The following is a 15,242-nucleotide window of genomic DNA, read 5'->3' as shown; positions in this document are numbered from 1 at the left end:
ATGACTAGATTTTTGTTATGTATTTTTAGCAAAAACAACACAGAAGTGACCCTGGGTCCTTCTCAGGGGTACATGACCTCGTTGTCTTATTACTGGTGATATTAACCATGATAACATACAAAGGATAGTATCTCCTGGGCTTCTACACTATAAAGTTGCTATTTTCTCTTCACAATTTATCAATATTTGGGGGAAGACTCTTTGAGACAATGGTAATACCTGGTTTCTCTCCAAATTCTTGCCCACAGATTTTTAGCATTTATTAGTGGATCTTGGCTCCAACAATTATTGCCATCATGTTTGCCTAATGGTGATTTTGTACTTCTCTCACTTCTCCTATGTTTATTGATTGATATTTTTCCATGAAGAAGAGTTGTCTTTTCTCCCCATGTATTTATTTACTCAATTATATATTTGTATCAGGATGGCTCATGAATATTTATTATATTCTATGAGTATTAATCCAATACTATCATCTATTTGTTCCTCAAATTGTTCCTCCTTTGGCCATTTGGGCTCCTCTGAGTGGCTCTTCCTTCTGACAGGTCTCCATACTTTTTTGAGCAATTCCTTACTTCTGACACCAGAAGGTGGCCCAGGCTACTCTTGTATTTTTCCCTGTCCAGTTATGGAATCTGCCGTTTCTCCAAGGAGCCTTGATTCCTTTTATTTGAGAATGGTACTTAGAAGCCAAGATCTGGGTGCTAAGTGTTGAATAACTTTTTTCTTTTTTAAATAAGTGCTAATTTAGAATAAATGAAAATTTATAAAACAAATTTTTCCCCTCAAAATAAAAATAACTTTAGGCAATACCATAGGATAATACATCACCTTATAATATATATTACCTGTGTGATTAGTGTACATGAGAAAATTCACATTGGTTTTAATTAAAAATTAAAAGTTAATATTTGTACACTTTTATGAAGCAAGAGGAATCTCATCTTTTATCCTGAAATTAAGTTTTTGTGTTTTATGCAGGAGGCAGGTGGGTGCAGATCTTGACGTTTAGGTAGACTAGAATCATTAAGCGAATCAATGAAGTATTACACCATTAAATATGAAATGTCTGATTTTGAATCAAAATTTTAGTTTATTAAATCTCAAACAAGAAGCAGTACAATTAATCAAAGTATGCAGCTAAACTTCAACACAGTTTTGCCAACTTAATGGTAGCTTGTTTATGCCAGCAGTGAAGAAGACTGGAGAGTGAGTGGCAATGAAATTGCAAAAACAGTGTTTCCCACAGCTTCTTGAGAATTGAATATTTTTCCTTTCAAGAAGTGGTCCAAAGCCTGGAAGAAGTCGTAGTCAGTTGGATGGTGGATGACAGAGAGTTTACAAGTCCAGCTTCTGTAGTTTGAGCAGCATTGTTTGTGTGACATGTGGAGCATTGTCTTGAAAGAGGATTGGCCTATCTCTATTGACCAAGCTCAGCTGCTTAATCACAGGCATTCTCATCATTTCATCCAATTGGTTGCAGTACACATCTGCTGTCATCAACTGACCAGGTTTCAGATTTCATGAAGCTGTAGAGGATGATACCAGCACTGAACCACCAAACAGACACCATTGACTTTCTTTGATGAATATTCAGTTTTGGACTGTGTTTCTGTACTTCATCTTTATCCAACCACTGTGCTGAATGCTTGCAATTGTCAAAAAGAATTCATTTTTATCACTTGTAACATATAGAAATGGTTCACCTTTATGTAGTGACAGCAAAGAGAGGCAAACTTAGAGAAGGTTTCTCTTCTAATGCTCATTTAATTCATGTGGAACCCATCTATCCAGCCTTTTTACCTTGTCAATTTGTTTAAATTGTCCAATGTTGTTGGAACAGTAATGTCAAACTTTGCTGCTAATTCACGCATAGGTTGAGATAGATTCGCTTCCACTATAGCTTTCAGCTCATTATTATCCACCTTGGTCTCAGGTCATCGATGTGGCTCATTTTCAAGATTCAAATCACCAGAATGGAACTTCTCAGGAAATAACTTATAAGGAAAGGATGTTTGTAAGGCTGGTCCTCTGTCCAATCAGAGTTGCAGTGGTCTGGGTCGTAAACCAGAAATCAGAGTTAGGAAGGTTCTGACAATTTGCCTTACAGCTCCTATTGTGAGGGAGTTTAGCAAGAGTGTGGTTTTTTGTAGCCTTAGGAATTTAGAAAATTGCCATGCCAACCAAGCCCTGAACCCTCAACCCCTGGGGCCATCTTAGCTGATAAAGGGGCTCTATTTTGGTCTCCCTGATTATGTGATGCCATGGATGGAGAGGCTGAATTATAAAAAAATGGCTGGGGTCCCTGCTCTAGGCAATTGCTGGTTCTTACTTTGCTCTAAATTACATCACAAAGCATCTCACATTGACCTGATAATGAATTGTCAATTACAAACATCCCAAAAGGGCATATTTTTGCTAATTTGGGAAGATAAGGATAGTAATATTACATATATTTTGAAGCTTTCATAAAAACAAATTTCAAAAACATGAGATAAATATAAAATAATTTTATTTTTTATTAACAATGTAAAAACTGCTTTCACTAGCATAATTAATACATCAACATTTTTAGTGAGAGAGCAACATGATTGAATAGACTTCATTATTTTGAAAATTCAAGTCTATTTCTTAATTTAATTTTTTTAAATAGTTGCTTTTAATGGTTATCTTAGCTAATATAATAATATGTGAAAATATAAAGATTTAAATAAAATAATTTATGAAAAATGATCCTTGAACTTCAATGTCAATTGCAATTATGTAAATTTTTTCAATAAAACGAGTAGTAGTAATTAATTTCTCTTCTCCTGAATTAATAAATGTTTTCAAAAAGTATTCAAAAGTTGTTGATTTTTATATTTTTAATTTTAGGTTCAAAACCCCACTCTTTATTGGAGAATAGCATTTAGAAACCACAATTGGGGTGATAGGTGTTGAGAAATCTTGGAAAGGTTTATAAAAGGGTAAGAAATTCTCTTTCTAGAGAAGTTCTAGAACAGTGTCTTTGTGAATTTCTAACAAATATGGTCTAGATAAAGACATCTACTTCACTCTAAAGTCATATTTATGATTGTATTGAAAGATCTGTGTTGTCACTGATTTTTATATTTATCTCATTTATATGACTGTGACAGTTAATTCTCAAGAGACATTACCTGTTGTCAAATTATATTTTGTTTAAGTGACATAAAAATGTATATAAATTTTCAAATACATATACAGTGCATATAAAGTAACTAAAACATTGAGAAGTAAAACCAGGAGGGCTAACACTTCTCTTGGGGTAGAATCCATTGACACTGAGTTGTACCTTGACAGTTCTTTACTTCCTAGGAAGAATGAAGTACGATAGTTTTCATTTGCTAATTTTTTGAAATAAAATAACTTAAACTCAGTTAAGTCATTTATCTGAAGTTAAGTCGGTGTTAATTAGCTATTAAGGTTTAAAAAAAACTTGATTAGTTGTAGTCAAAGAAGTCTGTTATTCATGGCATGTTTGAATAGGAAATTTACATCAACTACCTTAGTTGAAATGAAGAATAAAAGAAGTCATTATACTTTTGTATACAAGATGTGTCTTACCCCCTTTTACTTACTTTTGGTTTTTAGTTATGACAGAATACATCTGAAATGATGGAATCAGTGAAGATACTAAATATGGTGAAAAATAAAGTTGTCAAACTTCAAAAGAATATAGATTACTACAGATAAAAGAATATAGATTACTATAGACAATGCGATTATAACTGGCAAACGTAAATTAGACCTTCTCAACAGGCGCTTTAGATCAATAAACCATTTTAAAAGCTTTCAAAGCTTTAACTCTTGGAAGCTTTTAAGATGCTGTGAATCTGAAAATGTATGTTTTAACAATGACCTGAGAACACTGGTGCAGATTTAGAAGAATGATTCTTAAAGATGGATGATGTCTTAAAGTTGTGTGGCAACACTCTCTGAGCACACCCTCATACATTTTTAAAGTCACTGACATAAAATACCGAGCTGTCGTGGTGGGCTGCTTTAAATAACAAAACACAACAGACAAGATAAGCCTTGCTCCGAACCTAAGAGTTTTTCTGATTCTGAGGTGCATAAAAATAACTAATTTCTCAGCAGAAATCCAGGCAAACAATTAAGTCCTTGATATCTTTGTAACATGGACGAAATAGAAGCTATAAAAATGATTTTAAATTGGCATTTGCAGTCGGACAGCTGAATGTACAAAATCCCACTTGAGGACCTGGGACCTTACCAGTTGATTGCTCGCATTCGGAGGTTGAACACACTGAGATTATTTAATGCACCCCACATTTCAAGACTGTTTAAACAGAAATAGTCAAAATATCACCGATTTTCAGTAAGTTTGAATAAGAATTCTTGGAAGATCTTAAATCATGCCTTCAAGAGTGATTTGAAGCATTGGAACTACACATGACATGAAACGATCTCAAATTTGACACTGTGATTGAGATTGATGGAAGCTACAAACTCATCTTCTTCTTTGCTTAAAATCTAATGGTTTTGGTCCAAAGCTCCAAACTTGGCCCTCTCATCTTCAGTGTTTCCTGATGCACAATTTCCATCTCAGCTGTCCACTGACTCTCAGATTCATTAACTGGATTTGATAAACCTATATAGCATGTTTCCAGGAACTGGTAAAAGCTTAGCTATGATGTTTGCCCTGTATTACCTGCCTTATTCACTATGTGAGCTGGAGTTCCTTTCTCTCTTCATTTGTGGCTCATTGAAGACCTTGAGCTGAAGTCTGTCTCTCAGTGTCTCCCCTCAAGATCACCCTTGTCTTATAATCCACTTGGAGAGTCTCCTGTTCTAACCACGGACACTCGCTCACAGGTGATTAGATATTCTCCCGCTAGCTCCCTGCACCTTCAGATGGAATTCAGAGATTACTTCACCATCTTATCTGTACTCTTATGTTTTAAATTAAGTTTTTTTTTTTTTTTTTGAGACAGAGTCTCACTCTGTTGCCCAGGCTAGAGTGAGTGCCGTGGCGTCAGCCCAGCTCACAGCAACCTCAAACTCCTGAGCTCAAGCGATCCTCCTGTCTCAGCCTCCCGAGTAGCTGGGACTACAGGCATGAGCCACCATGCCCGGCTAATTTTTTCTATATATATTTTTAGCTGTCCATATAATTTCTTTCTATTTTTTAGTAGAGATGGGGTCTCGCTCTTGCTCAGGCTGGTCTCGAACTCCTGAGCTCAAACGATCCGCCCACCTCGGCCTCCCAGAGTGCTGGGATTACAGGCGTGAGCCACCACGCCCGGCCTAAATTAAGTTTTGATCTTGGAACTTTCCCATATGATTAACAACTTGATAAATTTTTGACACTTGGGTCATAGGCAAATTATGAATTCTGACACTTTCCATTGTCGTTTTTTGACATTTATATTACCAGATTTTTTTTCCTATACTTACTCTGTTTGTGTTCACCTACATGTTGGGAAAGTTTGAAGAGGGGCAAGGCTGAGCTAATGGTTGTTGAAAGACAGCCAGTTTTTTCCCCATGAGGCTATGTGGATAGGCATTAGTGGTGAATTCAACAAAATCTTTTCTGACCCTCAGGCACAGGAATTGTTAGCACGTTAGAATGAATCTAGTTTTCAAAAGCAGATTCACATTAACTAAACTCCTGACACCGAAGTCAAAAAGCTAGAAGGCAAATGTGTTAACTTAGTTTGAGAAGCAGAGTCATCCTGGTGAACAGGAATTCTTGTGTCAGTTGGCATGACTCACTCACTCTTTTTCAATCGACTGAAACCAAATCATGATGAAAAATTTTCTTGGTGAGAACAAGGAGAGGAAATTACATGACAAAGTTTCTAATGGATGAGGCTAAGACAGCCCCATTCAGCTATCGCCACAGAGATTCCCTGAGCAACGTGGGCTGACTGTGATGTCTGTGTCAGTCAGTGTTCTGATGTGGGCAGGAAAGTAATCTATTGATAGGCTATTGGCTGTTGACTCATGAGATCACGGGAAGGGCAGGGAGCCAGGATCAGAAAACGAGCAGGAATGAAGTAAGGCTGTTCCAAAGCCATGCTAGGGAACTGGGTGGGCAGGATACCGCTGTCTGTGGTCACAGCTGGCCAGGGCCACTGGAGCCACCGGCGCACCTCCCACAGTGAGGCACCTTAAACTTGGGGCGCTGTCGCAGCTCTGTGACTTCTGCTTCTCAGCACTTTTAGCTGTGGATTCCAGCTTTGGTGGGTACATCAGATTGGCTGGGCACACACATTGTGGAGATCCCAATCATGGAAACAGATAGATATTGGGTGGCCAAAACAGAAGTGGCAATCCTCATGGCAAAGATAATTATCGGCTTCCCCAGATAGTGGTAGAACAGGAACTGGAGACATCTGCTTCTGTGATAGTCCAGATGTTACTGTCAGACAGGCCTACTAAGTCCCAACTCCACCACTGTCTCACGGTGGAAGGAAAAGAATGAAAAGGGCTTAGTATGCTGTTTGGTATGGGGTAAGTGCCCAATAAATAGAAGTTATTATTGTAGTGTCCGGGTGCCCAATCCCCATCCAAATTCACACATCCCCCTTTGCATTAGTTCAGTCCTAGAGGTCGAGGAGATAATTGTGAGTATTCTGCTGTCAGCCTTATAAAGAATAAATATAATTACACATGAGAAAATGCCTGGCATATTTTGCAGCACATATTAGGAATTCAATAAGTATACACTTTTATTTCATTTTTCCTGGCATTTTCTTTTCAGCTTTTGTAGCCAACTGTTTTAAAATATTAATTGACTTGGGCCAGGCACAGTGGCTCACACCTGTAATCCTAGCACTCCGGGAGGCCAAGGCAAGAAGGACTGCTTGAGGCCAGGAGTTCGAGACCAGCCTGAGCAAGATTGAGACCCTGTCTCTACTGAAAATAGAAAAATTAGCTGGGCATCATGGCACATACCTGTAATCCCCACTACTAGGGAGGCTGAGGCAGAAGGATTGCTTGAGCCCAGGAGTTTGAGGTTAAAGTGAGCTATGATGATGCCACTGCACTCTCTAGCCCAGGGAGACAAGAGCGAGATTCTGTCTCAAAAAAAAAAAAAAAAAAATTAATTGATTTGTAATTTTGTTCAGCATCACAAATGCTTTCTTTACTCTCATGTATTCAATCATATCCAATGATTCAGGCTCTGTAATGGAGTTGCAGACAGAGCAGCAAATGAGAGACACACCCCATTACACCAGTGCAGGGTAAGTTTTAGTTGTAATGATATTTTACAATTTTAAATTTAGAGCAAGAAGCCTACTTTATTCCTCATTCTTAAATATAAGCAGCTCTTTCCTATCAGAAAAAGCAAAAAAATCTCTGCAATTTTCTTATAAAGCATATAAAATGTATTACACATCTATTCCATTCTAAACCGTTATAGGTGCTGCTTTCATACAGATTATCTAGGTTGATTCTCAAATCAGCCCTGTTAGAGCAGAGTTATTTATTGTGACCGTTGAAGATTAAAAAATAAAATAGGATAATTTTGTTTCATTTTAAACCTGGTTAAAGTAAAAGACCATCCCCTAGTTCTTTGTTTTTTCATCGACTAACAGAGAACACGTGGATCTAAGCCTGGCACCAAAAACCAAGATTTACCAATAGAGGAAGAGGAGAGCTCCTATCCCATCTTTGTTAAAACTGAAAGAAGTGTCACTTTTGTCACTTTTTAATGTGGTGTCTATTCATTCTCAGGCAGGCACCATGTCATACTGGTTGAAAAAACACACGCTGCAGCTAGACTGCCTGGGTTCAAATCCCAGTTCCATCACTTACCAGCTGTGTAACCTTGGGACGGTCCCTGCATCTTTCTGTGCCTTAGTTTCCCCATCAGTGTAATGGGGGGGGGGCGGATAACAACAATAACTACCTGATAAGGCTGATGGGTGGATTAGATGTTTTTATTTATTTATTTATTTTATTGTTTGCTTTTTATGGGAAGACCACATTCATTTACTGTTTTGTTTTTATAACTTAACATAAATTTTTTATACCCTATTTTCAGTACTATGCCTTATAAGGTGCATTCTGTAAGATAGGTATTTCCATATGCATCGTAACATATCTGTTTGTATAAATGTTTTTAATTAACTAATTAATTAAAATAAAAGTGTAAATTAAATTTATAGAGACCGAAATGCAGCTTTAACCTAGTTCAGCCACTGTGCTAGGATGTGGGAAAACAGCTCATGAAGAGACCTGGGTTGAGCCAGAAGTCCCTTGTCATGGCCTGTCCCTTAGCTTTCTGTAGACTGTTCCTCTCCTTAGGCTGTTAAGATCTTGCGAGTCCCGACGGTGCTACTTTTTTTTTTTTTTTTTTTTTTTTTTTTTTGAGACAGAGTCTCACTCTGTTGCCCAGGCTAGAGTGAGTGCCGTGGCGTCAGCCTAGCTCACAGCAACCTCAAACTCCTGGGCTCAAGGGATCCTCCTGTCTCAGCCTCCCGAGTAGCTGGGACTACGGGCATGCGCCACCATGCCCGGCTAATTTTTTCTATATATATTTTTAGCTGTCCATATAATTTCTTTCTATTTTTAGTAGAGATGGGGTCTCGCTCTTGCTCAGGCTGGTCTCGAACTTCTGAGCTCAAACGATCCGCCCACCTCGGCCTCCCAGAGTGCTAGGATTACAGGCGTGAGCCACCGGGCCCGGCCCCGACGGTGCTACTTGAGGAACATCCGCTTCCCACCCAAACTAGGCCCGGGAAAGGCCTGGATTCAAAAGGCCGCCTCTACCCTGCCGGGGAGAGCATGAGCATGCGTTCCCCCTGCTTTATTGGTTTCTTCCTCCTGCAGTTGCAGCGGCGAGACCCAGAAAAGCAGGCCAGGACCTGCGTCCAGGGGAGACGGGACGGAGCAGGCTGCTGGGACCCCCTTCCGTCTGGGTTTTAAGGTAAAATGAGCAAAGCAGTTAGTAAGGCTCCTGCGTTTGGCTTAGTTAACAAAGATGGGAGAAAATGGATTGGGAGACGCACAATTTCTAGTGAAAAATAGATTTTTGCCTAATATGTCCTGTACCTTTTTCAGAGACCCAGTAAGGGCGAGCGACAGCAGCCTCAGTAAGTGGTCACGAAGGACTGGTACCTGCGGCTGTGTGCAGCCCGCATCCTTCTCCCTGCCCCCACCCGCCCCCCAGCGGTTCCTCTCTCACTTCCTGTGCCAGTAACAACTATGGAAACGACATCTTAGTTGCTCAGTATTGCTTTACAGTTTTATGATATCCAAGTATTTTGCTGTTTAGTTTAGTTTTTCGCTATTATTTATGTATTTAATATTTGTACCTACCTTTTCCTCTTTATTTTACCTTGCCTTAAGTTCTCATTTGAATTCCTTTTACAGAACAGCTCTCCTTGTGTTTTTCACACCTTTCAAAGCTATTTTTAAAATAAACTTTCTTATTGTATTTAAAACTTTTCATTTCTGCTTTTAGCCTTTCTTGTTTTCCTTTGTTACTTTTAGGTTTTACTTTTTGTAGCAGGATAATCAATGGAGAATTTTAAATATAGCATTTGGAAAACATATTGAGAAAATATCTTACATTTTTAAACAAAATTGATATAAACCAGACAGGGAGTAACTCCTGGGAAAGGTAGCCTGGCCTATATTTTCCCAAGGCCAGAGTCTCCGTAGCCATTTAGTCTGAATTTGGTGGTGTTGCGAAGGATCTAGGCATTGGGTCTTGCTTCTGGGTCCTGGAGCTTTCTCTGACGCACCCTCAGCCGGACCATGAAGGAAACAGACAGGATGACTCCTTATTTCAGCAGAGTGAAAGGAGTAAAGCATATATCCTTGGGAGGGTCCCTAAAGATTTGGATACGTGGATTGCAGATTTCCCATGGCGGAAATCCGAGTCCCCTGGGACTCAGGGCCTCCCAGGTGAGCAGTCCTGGGGGAGCATGGCTCCAGGAGTGTGGGGAGAGGTCGATCGTGCAGTGTTGGCTGGTCCTAGGACGCAGATTACTCTGAACACGTCTGGTCAGTGCAGGGCTTTGTGCCAAAGGAAGACGGAAGACCCACTCTGATCTGGGAATTATGCGAAAGCCTCAGCAGAAGACAGAAGGTGGAATTGAACATCACTGTAGCATTGTGAAGTCTTGGAAGGAAATCAGTGGCAAACATGGTTGGAGAGGCCAGGGCTCCTCATCAATTGAGCAGTGGAGGGTTGGTGAATATTGTTCTAGCCTTGATCAGGCCCTCGAGGATATGAATAATCCTAATGATGAGGAAGGAACACCTAACATGATTAATAGTGAGTGGTTTTCTGGCCAGTTGATGTGCATGGGCTGGAGCTCTTTCTCATTATACTCAATAAAATAAAAATGTGGCAGCACTTAGAGCGTGCTTGGTGGAGCGAGTCTTGCTAGGTTCTCATTTCCTTGGCTCTGATACTTTACTTGCTTTGTGATAAATCTCATGTATTAGAGCTCATGTTATAAATCTCATGGATGCCAGTGAGACCTTAGTAAGCTTTTACCTTTACATTTTAAAACAATTATTTATAATTTTTCCAAGTCACAGTGAATTGCCTGGGTGGGCTCCAGATCCAAGCTAGGCCACTTGGTTCTTGCCCAGGAATCTATCAGTAAGAACAACAGATAGTTCTATAGATCCATGAATGAGTCCATAATGGAAAACCTGATAGTTATCAGTAGGCATTTTTCTCTGTCATGCTACCTACGGAAGCGTAAAGAAGCTGGTCTGTGCAGAGAGAGAAAATGGGGCATGCACAGCAGCTGCTGAGATGAGAGACCTGAGGTCCCTGAGGTCCCCAGGGAACACGAGTCTCTCACTTATAAAAATTATTTTTCATCCGAAGCTCACATAAATGGCCTTTGTAACATAATATAAAAAGTATAAACCAGTACCTTTGTTATAACATTTGTGGATGCAATTTGAATTGATGATTAAAGTAGTTTGTGACAGAATCAGAATATCCAATGACCTTTGCAGGCTAGAGCAAAGAACTAAGTCAGCTAGATTCAGATACATTTTAGCTAGACTAGTGCTATGGACCGAATATTCATGTCCCCACCAAATTCATATGCTGAGGTCCTAATCCTCAGTATGAGGGTATTTGGAGGTGGGGCCTTTTGGAGGTAATTAGTTCCTAACGGTAGAGCCCTCATGAATGCCGTTAGTGCCCTTATAAGAAGAGGCACGAGAGATGGTCATTCTCTGGTCCATGTGAAGATGCAGGAGATGTATCCATCTTCAAACCAGGAAGGGCGTCCTTACCAGGAACCAGATCTGCTGGCACTTTGATCTAAGCCTCCCCAGCCTCCGGACTGTGCGAAATAAATTTCTGTTGATTAAGCCCCCAGTTTTTGGTGTTTGTGTTACTAAATATATTATAGTAGCCTGAACTGATTAAGACAATGAAATATACTTTAAAAGAGGATAAATATGAAGCAGGGTGTTTATGTCTAGACATCACCTGAGTAAGTGCAGGATCATGAGATGAGGCACTGCGACACCTGTGAAAGCTGTTCTGGTACTTCTGCTCACCGTGCTTGCAAGTGGCCGTCAGGGTACTGTGGCTTTCAAAGGGCTAATGTGCCTTCAGGCTGCATTAAAAGAAGATAAAACCCCTAAACAAGAGAGGTGATAATTTTACTGAGCATTTTTCAAAATGCAGTTCTCAGGCTACCTTCATAAAAAATGCAGATTACTATGCTTCATACCAAGTCCCATTGCTTCAGCTTCTCCGCACACATTTTATCATTATTTGAATTTTTAACAAATTCCAGAAGTAATTTTTACACACTTTGCAAACTGAAGCTTGACAACAACTGCTGTACCTTTAGTGGGAACAAACTAAATGCATGGGATTGAGATGATTCTGACTGATACACCGGACTAGAAACACAGACAGTTAGAAAGTAAATTTCCACAACTAGAATTTCCACAAGTAGAAGACTTGAAATCAAGTCATATGAAGACTATTTTAAGGAATTAAATTTGCTTAGTAGTTATGCTACACTAGCTAGTATTTTTTGCACGATTCATATTACCAGGTACTGAACTAACCTCTTTAAGTGGTCATTTCCTTTAATCTTCAGAAAAACTAAATGAACTAGGTGCTATGATTTTATTCATTTTATAGAGGAGGAAACAGCCACTTAATGAGAGAAGATGTAGCAAGTGGAAACAATGTTTTTGAGTCAGAGTCTATATTTTATCTTTTTATTTCCTCAACATTTTACATAGTATCTTTAGCAAGTAAATGTCCAATAGTGCTTCTTAGATTAACAAATAAATCAATCTCAAATATGTTATTTTGTGTTGGTTTTTTTGATGGGGAGGGGAGAGGTGGAAAAATTGTGAGAAACACAACAAAAATAGCAATATACATTTTAAAGCCCTCAAACTTTATAATTAAGATGGATGTTTAGATTTTTCTCCTAAATGATTACAATAGAGTCTAGGCAATAGTTTCTCTTTAAGGGGACAGAAACATTCTCTATTAGATATAGCAGGGTACATTAAAGGGAGACTATAAGAGCTTGACTTATAGATCCACTATTTACTGCTCTTAAGATTAAGATGGGGAAAATAATATGGAAATACAGAACTAGATTGCACACGAAGTTACCTGGTATATGTATATGCACACAAATGTGCAGTCTTTTCCTGTTTTAATAGAGAAGCTCTTCTAAAAGAAAAAGGACAAAGAGGGATGAAATCTATGGTGAGACTTACTGTGCCAACGCTTTTGGCAATTAGAGTGCCAAGACGATGCCTGTGTACAAGTTTGCTCTTCAGGATGACTGTGATGACTATGGTAGGCCAAATAATTTTTAATATTAAAACCGTACCCCAAATCTGCAAGGACAGTGCCACTCACTGCTACCTGGATGAGATGTAAATAGTTCCACTGTGACAAAGACAAAGGTGAGACAATCTACATTTGAAACAGACAGGCCAATCAAAGACCAAAAAGTCAATAAGAAGTACTTTTCAGTAGAATATATAAAAAACACTAATCTTAGAAACCTAGTAATGAGCTTTCACAGATTGGAAAAAAAAAATGTTGACTCAGCTAAATGTAAAAGAGAGGAAGATATATTAGGGTCATGTATAAAAGAGAAAATAAAACAGACAGAAAAGTCAAGAGACTGCAGACCAATACATCTCTCCAGTGGCTGTCTTAGTTTTCCTAATCAATATGGCAGAGAGCAACAGAGGTGCCAGATATAACAAAAAGAGAAATAAAGAAATTTAGAAACTGGAGAGAAAAAGGAAAAGAGATGATTTGTCATAAAATGTAGGACTTTGGAGGAACCTGCAGGAAAACAACAGTTTAAATGCTGAAGGTAAAAAAGAAAAAAAAATTAGTGGAAAGTTCTCAGCAGATTTGTGAGATTTGGTAAAATAATATCCAGAGTATAAAACTTCGATGAGCCAAAGCTACTTTTCCCCATCAAAGACACCTTACATAAGACATTGTCTAAACGCTACCCAAAAGACTACATATAAGAAAAAGAAGGATTAAGCCTTCCTTGGCCATAACTAGACCTGAATATCAATTGTCACTCAAAATCTTTATCTCAAGATAAGTATGAAGTAAAAATAATTAATTGATGCTATAAAGGTGTATATAAAAAAACATCAACTTTTAAAGCCTGAGAAATGAATCTTGGGTTTCTCATGTACCACAATAGAGTGCTAAGTCTGTGAAATCCTCTGAAAGCCAAAATAATTTATGTCTCACTAATCTTTACACTTAGAAGAATGCGATGTTCCTTAAGGACAGAATTATGAAAAATTAAACTTGTATACACAATGGAGAGACTTATGGCTAAACAACTTCATTAAAAATAAGGCATAAAATCATAATAAATAACTTCTTAGATTGATGCTATTAGCTCCAATGCAGGTACAGTGTGACATTTGGCAAGATTTTTGATGTGGTATATTTAAAATTTTTATTCCATTTATCATACATCTTTTATTCATGGTACAGTATATCAAATTGCAAAGTTACATTGAATGATAGAGTATTTTCTCTTCTAAGCTCGTGAAAGTCTTAAAGGTAGAACAAATCCCATAACTAACAATATATCTGGTTATAAAATTTTCAGTGACTACACCTATTTATTTTTTTTTTTACAAACCCACAGATTTAGATGAATCAAATTGACAGGATCATGTTAACCTTTATGTTATTTTTTATTACATTAGCAGTGTCTGGTAGTAAAGCTCTATTCTGACATACCTTCATGAAACAAAGAATAGAAGAAATTAGGGTGCAATATTAAATAATTTAGGTTCACTAAATTCTTGGGGACTTGTAGCCTTTATATATCTAAAAAGCACAATATATTTTTAAATACAAGGGTATTCTTTTTGACATGTTTTCCCAACTATAAACTTGTATAATGGAAATAATGAATTTAAACTACAAGTACTGTTATACCTCAATATTAAGACAAAAAATAAATTACTCTATAAATGTTATGCCTCAATTTTAGGGCATTTTTTTTTTATTTCATCTTATTGTTATGGGGGATACAGAATTGCAGGTTACATACGTTGCCCATGTACCGCCTTTCCCCCCAAGTCAGAGCTCCAGGCGTGTCTGTTCCCCAGGTAGTGCGCATTGCACCCATCGTGTAGGTATATTTCCCTCCCTTCCCCACCCCCCCTTCCCGAGTCAGCACCTTCAAGTGTTACCACTCCCCAAACGGTGCGCAATGCACTCATTGTGTAGGCATACCCCCATCCCCTCCCCCACCCCCCACCTCAGTCTGATATCCAATTGGTGTCCTTCCTAGATGTGTATTTAGGTGATGTTCAGGGAAACCAATTTTCTGGTGAGTACATGTGATGCTTGTTTTTCCATTCTTGGGCTACTTCACTTAATATAATGGGTTCCAACTCTCTCCAGAGGAAGACGGCGGAGTGGTGGTGACTGCCTGGATCTGTGCTCCAGTGAGGAAGTCGTCGATCTGGACCTGCCACAACGCTAGAGGACCGCTCCCACACAGGAACAGTGGTGTGAATCCACAGAAAATCAACGTGGGACAAACAGAGCCAGTGAGGTCTGAGGTGAACTAAAATTAGGATGGCGAAACTCTGCGGAAGGCGGAACAGACAGTAGCCAGCGGAGCGGGGGGTAGGCTGTGCCCGCCCCCAGGTGGGGCGGGGGCAGTCTTTTGGGAAAGCGGCTTGCTCTCCTCACTGACCTCCAATCCCAATTGTTTGGAGACCTCCCG

Source organism: Eulemur rufifrons, chromosome 18, assembly GCF_041146395.1.
Source record: "Eulemur rufifrons isolate Redbay chromosome 18, OSU_ERuf_1, whole genome shotgun sequence".
Lineage (NCBI taxonomy): Eukaryota > Metazoa > Chordata > Mammalia > Primates > Lemuridae > Eulemur > Eulemur rufifrons.
Note: the sequence above shows the minus strand (reverse complement) of the source record.